Here is a 9,384-nt window from a genome sequence, read left to right as displayed (position 1 = left end):
ACACATGCCTCGCATTCACTGCACATTCATCTGTGATGTCTTGAATCCTCTAGATGGTTTCGGGAAACCACCTTCAGCTCCAATTCCATGCTGTGTTTGGTAACTAATGGACTTACTCCCTCTCTCACTGAACACTGATGAGTGAGTTCAAAATCATCAGCCATAACTGCAGCTTTCTGAATCTCATCAACCTTTTGATCTTCTAGGTAATTTTTTTACCTCAAAAGAAAAACTACTTTTAAAATCTTCCACGAGAATAAACCATTTTAATTGCTCATAGTTCTGACCAATATTCTTTGAACACAAAGAATATTGCTATCTCCTTCTCCCTAGCATATTCAATATAAGTATGAGTCGCACTTGTTTTCAGGTTACGGAAATGCTCGATAAACCTCTGAAGACAGCTGGTAAGCAGCAACAACAGACAAATCATCTTAATAAGTTGATGACTTGTCTGCATCAAGTGCAGCATAAACCTTCAGAGCTCTGCCAGTAAACACACTCTGTACAAGAAGAGATCATATATTCTCGGGCTATTTTAGAGATTTTGCTATCTTTTCAAAGGACAGAAAGAAAAGATCAACTTCCGTTTCACAAAACTGAGGAACTAATCGGATGTTTTTACTTAAATCAAAAACTCTTTCTGCTTCCATATCTGCAATTTTTGTTTTTCTAATGCCAGCTTTTGTTGTTCATTCTCCAGGCTTCTGCATGTTGGTGTTCCCGCTAAATCCTGAATATACCCAATTTGGCTTGTCTTGGCCTTTTTATCGCAGCCTGTGGGGTTTACCCTGACTGGGAACGAGAATACAACCTGTTGAATGTGACAGGTAGCCAATCAGAAAGAGCGGTGACGTAAGAACAGAGGGGAATCCCAAACAGCTGACATATCGAGCAACTGAGAGTCCGGTGGATATCGGAGATGATATGTGGACATGTTTATGATTATATGTAAAGATCATTATTATATATGTTTATGTTTATTCAGTTAAAAATGTTAACTATGAAAAAACATAGTCGCTTACAAATCATAGTGCAGCAAATAGAGCTGCTCCCGTCGTCTTTTATCCACCACCTTTTCTTTTATCAACAAACTGTCACCATTGCTTCTACATTGTCATCCGTGTTTGATTCTAAATTCATGTGTGGTATGATAAAGGTTTTACTGGATTATCCTCTGGAATCGGGATGTTCGTGACTGGAATCGGTTCGTGTGGTGTGTATATCCTGCCTTCTGGCTGGACAGGAACCGATCCAACCTGTTGTATTTTTATCAGCTCTGTGGTCACAGAGATTTGGAGAATCGGCCGACAATCCTTAAATCTTGCCGTGTAAACCAGACTTAAGACTCACAAGCTCTACTCATCTCCTCTCGACCACTGCCCAAACGCTCTGACTCTGGTCGCTATGGTAACGTTTACATATCCCTTCAAAATAAGATACAGATGCGCCACAAAAACGAGCATTTTACTTTCGTGAAAATTTTAATTCATGATAATGACTAACGGGAGCCCTGAGCTTGTTTCTCTGCAACGAAACGGTCCCATCTGGGAGTGATGGGAGACAATGACACCCGAAGTGTTGCTTATATCCACAGCCTGCTTGGTCTCTATGTGGCGAAGCAGTTTGAAGCTTCATTGCCTCATTAGCAGCCGGTCGCTGCATGTTTCACAGAGCGGGTTGTAATGTTTGACTCACCTACCGGTCCGGGATAAATCCATTCTCCTGTCTCTTCTCTGAGCCTTTTCCCCTTTGCAAAGAAACTTTCCAAAGACATCTGATCCATTTCTTACTCATTTTGCTGCTTGTGGGCTCAGTGTTGGCGCGCAAGTAACCGAGAGAATCCGGTTAAAGGATTTTCAAAATAAAAGATCCTCCAGACTCAAATACTACATTAAACCGAAATATTTAATTATTTCTTGCGCGGACCGGTACCGGTCCACGGACCGGGGGTTGGGGATCACTGCTGCAGCGGATGCTATGGACTCTCCTCCCAGACGGCAAGCGGATGGACAGACCATGGAGAGGATGGGTGGAATCAGAGAGGATCTGGTTTGCTCTGGCTAAGCAGCATCTGTGTGCAATGCTGTGGATAGGGGGGAGTGGAGCCCCAACGGCCCTCTCGGCTGTCTTCACCACTCTTTGCAGAGACTTCCAGTCTGACACCTTACAGCTCCCAGACCAGAGGGAGATACTGCTGCTTAGCAGGCTCTCAATGGTTCCTCTGTAGAAGGTGGAGAGGATGAAAGGAGGGAGCGAAGCTCTTGTCATCTCAAATTGTATGGGTGTGACATTTTAATAGTGTATATGCGCAATTTTTGTATTTTGTGTATGTGTGTGAGAGAAAAATTGTATGTGTGTGACATTGTAATAGTATATATGTGCAATTTCAATATTGTGTGTGTGTGTTTATGAGTCTTTAGTAGTGTGTGAGACAAAATATAGTTTTTGTCCTGAACGGCACCTCATAGCTCAGGGCCTCCCACTCGCACTCTTCCACCTCCGCCCCACAACCCCCTGCTACCTTACTCTTCTGTTGCCTCAGGTTCACTAGCGGAACAAGTCAGCGCCGGGCCGGGGGGCGGGGCCAATTACCGGGCCCCTAACCAATCACCGGGCCCCTAAGGAATCACCGGGCCCCTTACGTGGAGTGAAACTAAAACTGTTGAGCGGGTATGGGGGGGGGTATTTAACATTAAATACACCCTTCTCAACAGGCGAGGGCGCACTTTCTCTGTCTATAATCACGTATTTCAATGACTTGAAACCATTCCTCCCTCCCTGGCACCTCCAGGCCCGGGCCCCCATCCAGCCTGGTTTGGAGGGCAGCAGCCCCCCCAGCTCCCCCTATAGCTCCACGCCTGCTCAGGTTTATTACATGAGGCCAATGCATCTGCTCAGTGCTGAAGCATGGGATGCAGCACTGATTTCTGGTGCCACCTCAGTCCTTCAAGCGACCAACAACAGAAAGAAATGGAGGCTGGGCATTGGATTGAAATCTGCATATAGGCCTGTCACAATAATCAATAAATCAATTAATCGCATGATAAATTAAAACAAACTCAATAACTTCCTTGGCGTGATTTATTGTTTTTCTCTTTCTGCCTAAAACTAGATGATAAAAGTCTTTTTGGAAGATAATTTTCTTTACTGAGACTTGGTAATTAATCTTATTTGTCGTCTCTGTTGCTTTGTTTATTTATTTTGGATATTGAAAATGTCTTCCCAGTGCTGTATGTTCATTACAATTAAAATTTTATTGATGTTTGAGAATGTGTTTTTGCATTATTATTATGCCATTACCGTTATACTACTTTAAAATGGTCTCAAAATAATATTATTGTTTGTCGTGATAACTTATGGAACAATTTATGGCCCAGCAAAATTAGTTTTCGTGACAGGCCTATCTATAGCAGGTTTTTTTTTCATGGTTGTTTTTATGACTGTAAAGATTGTCTTAGGCTGTGATTTTATGTAAAAAACCCACCACTGAGAACTGCAATCTGTCTACTAATCCATTAATTAAGATGCAGGTCAGCCTATGAGCAAACATTTGGTGACAGGATTGTAATTGTGAAAGAGAAAAAATCTGATCTGTGAAAGGATAAAAGGGAATTAGCAAGAATGTACGAGTAGTTCCTCTGTGGATGACGAATATGCACAACAATGTTTACTTAATGATTACTAAGTTTCTGAAGTGCAAATAAGATAAATGTCTGAGAGACCGACAAGTGAGCATTTTCACACAGAAAAAAAAGAACATTACAAAAAAATGGATTCTGCTGTTCCCAGAAGATTGACAGTCTAAAGAATGATAATGCAACTCAAACCCAATAACTTCTTTTTATCAGTTCCCGTTTAATACACAAATCATTAACCTGTACCTTTTCCCAGTTGAATAATCAAAACTCAAAGGGGCAGCATTTGTTTTGTTTTGGTGCTATGAGTAAAACATATTTTAGATTTGCACTGCTAAAATGCCAGCGCCTGGTAAAGGCTACAAACTGCAAATTACTTGTCTGTTAGAGAAAATGATTATTGTAAACCCTGAATAGATCACGTTTATGGCGTTTGTTCATGAAAAATAAATAAATGAATTAATCACTCATATAGATTGCATTTCCTGCCACATCTGAAATGAGGTTTTGGAGAAATAGTCTGACTTGCTCATGTTGTCCCTCATGTGTTTGGCATTTCGATGTAACTGTAACCTTGCTGAATAAAAACACAAAGCATAGCAACGCAGTGGTGTCCATCCATTGCCACCTTTTTTCTGTTAATTCACTCTTATAAATATCAAAATAACATTTATTGGAGTCTAACAAACACAATTTTTGACTGTTGGCTATGAGTAGATTGAGGAGGATTTCTTTAAAACATTGGTTATCCTTGGGGTGTGCTGTGGTGGCGCAGGGGTTAAGGACAACCCGCATATGGAGGCCTTAGTCCTTGACGCAGCTGATTCAGGTTCGATTCCTGGCCTTGCTGATCGTTGCTGCATGTCTTCCCCCTTCTCTTGTTACCCACTTTCCTGTCAATTAACTATCAAATAAAGGCCACTAGAGCCAGAAAAAAAAAAAAAAAATTGGTTAAATAATAATTTAAAAAAAACATTGGTTATCCAAACGGGCCTGATGTTTTTCCAAGGTGTGTCTGAATTGTCACATGATCAGCTTACTGTGGCAGTTTTATGTAAAATTTAATTTTTTAACTTTATGTCAAGTTATAATGTTATTCCCTGATCAAAAACAAACCTAGAGTGTTACTTTGATTCTTTCATGGATATTTGAGAAATATCCATGCATTTCTCAAATTCATGGATATTTGAGAAATTCATGGCTCATCTGAATGAGGCATTTTGCTGCTCATTCAGATGAGCAAAATGAGGCATTTTGCTGCTCAATCAGATGAGCAAAATGCTTGGTTGGACCGAAGGTGCAGCTTTGGAGCTTCCGCCTCACAGAGCAGCTCCTCCCATTTAGCTCCTTCACCCGGAAGGGGGAAACAGTTTTTGACCGCTAACGTTGAACGCTGAAAACAATTAATGCAGAATGCTGTGCTGCTGTCAACAAGTTGGAGGAATGAATCGTTGTAAAAGGATATAGGATGATTATTGCCGAGAATCATGGAAAATAAATGGATTACCTGCACTAAAATCAAAGACAGCTCTGATTTTAATTCATCCCCGGTGTACCACCTCAGAGGCTTAAAGCCTTGGCTTAGCCTCTAGACTCATTATTGGAGCTGCTGCTCAGAGCTGCTGATAAAAACATTGTTAAAGGGTTAATAGAGCTATGTTGGGATGACTTAAATACTCTAGTTGTAATATAAAGAACAAGGACATTTTTTAATTTTATAAAAGCACTATAACCAGAATTTTAAAAAAAACTACCACTCACTGTTAAACTTTAAAATTTTAATATGCAAGGTTTTGATCACAAACTTCTATGAGGGGAAACCCAAAGGAAACAGAAAAACAGAGCTAGCTTCCTTCTTTCTGAAATTTATGGAAGTGTTCTTCCTTTGATATTTTTAGTTAATAGAAAAGCAAACAGCAAGAGCAGAAATGCTTTGATTTACTGCTTTCACAGTACAGTGAATTCTCTGCCAATTTGAAGGTAAAACCAAACTGTAATAATAAGGAAGCATTACTTATTGTTTGATCCAGAGAACAGACTCTCACTTTTACTACAAGTCAGAACAAATGTGAAAAGTGAAGATGCCCAATACAAAAATTGCATAGTGGGAAGTGACTGCTGCACTAGTTTTTATTAATCACTTCCAACTGAATATGGACTGTTGCACACAAAGCACTAGTTTTTCTCAAAATATTCCCTTTAGAACACTTTTGGATAACAAAAAAACTGTTATGTGATTCATGTCTTTTTCCTTAATGAGATTTTTAAACATCTCGATGCTGCGATTGCAGATATCACATTTATCTTTTCAGATTTTGCTCTTAAAGGAGGTCACTGTGGGAACCTGGATGCTCACAACTATTGGGTCATTTTATGAGTCATTCGTGTTGATCAACAACCCATTCAACCTTTGCCAGTAGTGTGCTCATTTCATGCTCACTTAATGAACCTCTGAGAGTGTTTTGGGCTGAGCCTAGGCAGCAGAGCCGAGGGCCAGCACTCGGCGTTTGCTAAGGACTGACCTGACATGAACTGCTGCCACAGATTCTTCTCTGCTCTGCCTTCACCGAGCTCATTTAATTTCATTTCACTATCAACTTGAATTGCCCTCTCAAGCACATTTCTGTACAATATAAAGAGGGAAGGAAGAAACTTTGCTCTCTTTTTTCCAGCTCATTACAAAGGTGAAGGAAGCCTGCAGTGGTTTTATCTCAGTTTTCCAGTTCCAGTTCCACCTTGAAAAGAACCGCAGAAATAGTCTTTGCCTGTTCTTTCTATGGACATTTACATGTGAAAAAAAAGTTAGTTTTAGATTGAATTTGTTTGTCTTGTCTCATATTTCTAATGTTTAAATGCAGCTCGACTTATTGTTAAGTGGCTATCTCCCTCCTATTACAAGATTTCAATAAGTAGCTGATTGAAAATGACAAATGAATAATCTGTGCCGTACCGTTTGTTCTTCAAAGCAGCCAACAGCCTCTAACAGTACATTGTGATTAAAGCTTCAGTATCTAAAACGTGCAATGTTATTAACATCTATTAGGTTTACTGAACACACCAGGAGAGACTGAATTATATTAAAAGAAAAAAAAAAAATTAAACGCAATCCCTCAGGTTTCCAAATAATCTGCTGAAATATAACCACCACCACATGAAGTGTTGCAGGAAACTCCTGCACAAGGTTTCATAAATGTAAACAAGAACTCCTCTCTTGTTTCTCCTGGCTATTGGAAGGTTTCTTTGTTTGTTTGTTTTTTTCACTGCGAATCGTCCCAAGTTTTTCTGTGAAGGTCTTTGCAGAAAATCCCATTGCTTCACCTTGAGAATATTCCGACTGTGTGTTTGAGCTGCTGGAAATTCACACAGTATTCTTATAGAAGTTTATTTAAACACAACTTTGAGCATGATTCATACTTAAAAATATAAGGCCATTATGCAGTATTTACCTTATGATAGCTTCCTTCTGTTCATTTTTGTCACACCTACATATTTTTAGATTTGTGACTAATAATAATAATGATGATTTAATAAGAGAAAAAGCCTGTAAACTAACCAGACCATATGGAAACAGAAATAAACATGGAGGGGTTTTGAGCATGACACACCTGTTCAACATCTTTCCTCAACTGCGATTTTGGACTTTAACTAGGCCACTCTTTTTTTTTCCTCCTTGATTTCTGAACCATGATCACTGTTATAGTTCATATGGTTCTGAAGGTCTAGATCTGATCTTATGTGTTCTTTCTGCTGATTTTGTCCAGTGTTCTCTAGGTCGCTCTCGCACTGCAATTAGTCAAACAAGTCACATTCTTTGAAAACACGTTCTCCTCCTCAACTGTGGGGGTGCTGCACCAAGAATGACATGAAAAGCTTAGAAGAAGACACTGAACGCATCTTCTTTCTTAACAAAATGTAAACAAAAATGGAATACCATCAGATTTTAGTGGTTGTAGAATTTCTCTTATGTCTTTAATAAAAGACCACGATCCACTTCTCCTGCTAGTGTTAGGCTAGCATGTTTGCGTTGGTTGTATTTACCCAGAATGCTCTGTGCTGTAGTCCACTTCCTGCTTTTGGAGAGGTCTCCGGTTTGTTTGATTTTCACATGTGCATTGGAACCACACCAGAGTTCACTTCAACCAAACTGAAGTTTTGGTTGAAGTGAGAGTTTTTAGGGGACCAGAGTGAGCTGTTTGATCTGTGTCAGAGTTTGATTGATTCACACAAACAATCTAAACTTTCTAGGCAAATTAATTACTTTGATTACAGCAGACTGAACAGGGCTTGGAGTAACATCTGTACCCCTGAAAAACTTATCACTTTTCCATGTTTATTTTATTTATAGATAATATTTGTCACCACGGTGAATCCCTTTGTAGACTGCTTCTTCTTCATAATGTGATGTGTTGCTCTTTGAGATTTCTGCCTCTTTCATGTTATCAGCAGGGGCGCTGCCAAGAATCTTGGGCCCCATGACAAAAAATTAGATCCACTATAGCTAGCTAAAGTAATGCACTGTTCTGACCAAAAAAAACCAGTCAGAACCAAGAGGAAGGTTTTAGTGTTGTTAATCAACTTCATTCACTCACTGCTAAATGTGGTAATGGTTGAAAAACAACTTATTGTTACAGGAAAGCTGTTATCTGCCATCATTGGTAGCTATGTTAACTGAACTGAGCATTCATAGTTTGAATTTGCATATTCAAACTGTGAGGGAGGATGAGCAGCCACATGAGATTGTGATTGACGGTGCCAATCAGAGGCATCCTGCCTCTGATTGATTGTTTCTAGATAGCACTGGGAGAAGGCAGAGGAAATAAATTTTTCACAAATTACCTCTCATGCCATACTGTCACAACACAATGACAGTTCAAACTAATATGTAAAACAATATATATATTTTTTAATATAAAAGTTACATACTGCAGCTTTAATTTCACTTAGGAGAGGACGGGTTAGGAGGGCTGTGGCAATATATATCTGTAATTTAAATGCAAGCTAAGGTAAAACTGTTTGGCCTGGCTGCAGTCCAGACAGGAGGCTGTTTTTTTTATCATTTTGTAAAGATTGTTTGAGGTGGCTTGGGCATCTGGTCAGGATGCCTCCTCACCAGGGAAGCGTCCCTGGTGAGGTTCCGGGCACGTCCTACCGGGAGGAGGCCCCGGGGAAGACCCAGGACATGCTGGAGGGACTATGTTTCTCGGCTGGCCTGGGAACGCGTTGGGGGTTCCTCTGGAGGAGCTGGAAGAAGTGGCTGGGGAGAGGGAAGTCTGGGCCTCCCTTCTGAAGCTGCTGCCCCCACGACCCGACCCTGGATGAAGCAGAAGAAAATGAATGGATGGATGGATGGATGGATGGATGGATTTCTGTCAGCAACAAATATGTTTTTGTTGTGTAGTTGTAGAAACGGCAAAGACACAGAAATCCCTATGGATTCCCTGGAATGATACTAACTAGGTTGTCATTGGATACAGTGTTGCTCACCTTTTTCACTGGGATGGGGGTAAGGGGTTTATGTTGTTATCGGGGATTAGAGGAGCTGCTGACTGACTCATTTGTTAAGTAAAAGGTACAGGGACATGTTAAATATATGAATATTTTGGTATTTCTTTTCCTTAATTCATTAAATGCTATGGAGGCAAACAGTAGTCTGCGCAAAGCTAACTATGTTTTTTTTTCTATTTGTTGTAAAAGAAAAAAAATTGTGGGGGCCACCTGTGGTCAAGAACCCTTGGAATTGTCATCA

The 9,384-nt window shown here is 40.1% G+C and overlaps 1 long non-coding RNA gene across 1 annotated transcript in view; it reads left to right on the top strand.

Annotated features, from left to right (window-relative positions):
* The window catches only part of LOC107834308 (uncharacterized), a 23,402-nt gene extending 14,713 nt beyond the window's left edge, over nt 1-8,689 (top strand). The window contains exons 2-3 of the long non-coding RNA XR_001660096.1: nt 2,424-2,427; nt 8,679-8,689. This is a non-coding gene — a long non-coding RNA (uncharacterized LOC107834308). The remainder of the gene's footprint in view (nt 1-2,423; nt 2,428-8,678) is intronic.
* The last annotated feature ends 695 nt before the right edge of the window (nt 8,690-9,384 follow it).

Source organism: Poecilia formosa, unplaced genomic scaffold, assembly GCF_000485575.1.
Source record: "Poecilia formosa unplaced genomic scaffold, Poecilia_formosa-5.1.2 Scaffold580, whole genome shotgun sequence".
NCBI classification, from domain to species: Eukaryota; Metazoa; Chordata; class Actinopteri; order Cyprinodontiformes; family Poeciliidae; genus Poecilia; species Poecilia formosa.
This window is presented reverse-complemented; position numbering and strand designations above follow the sequence as displayed.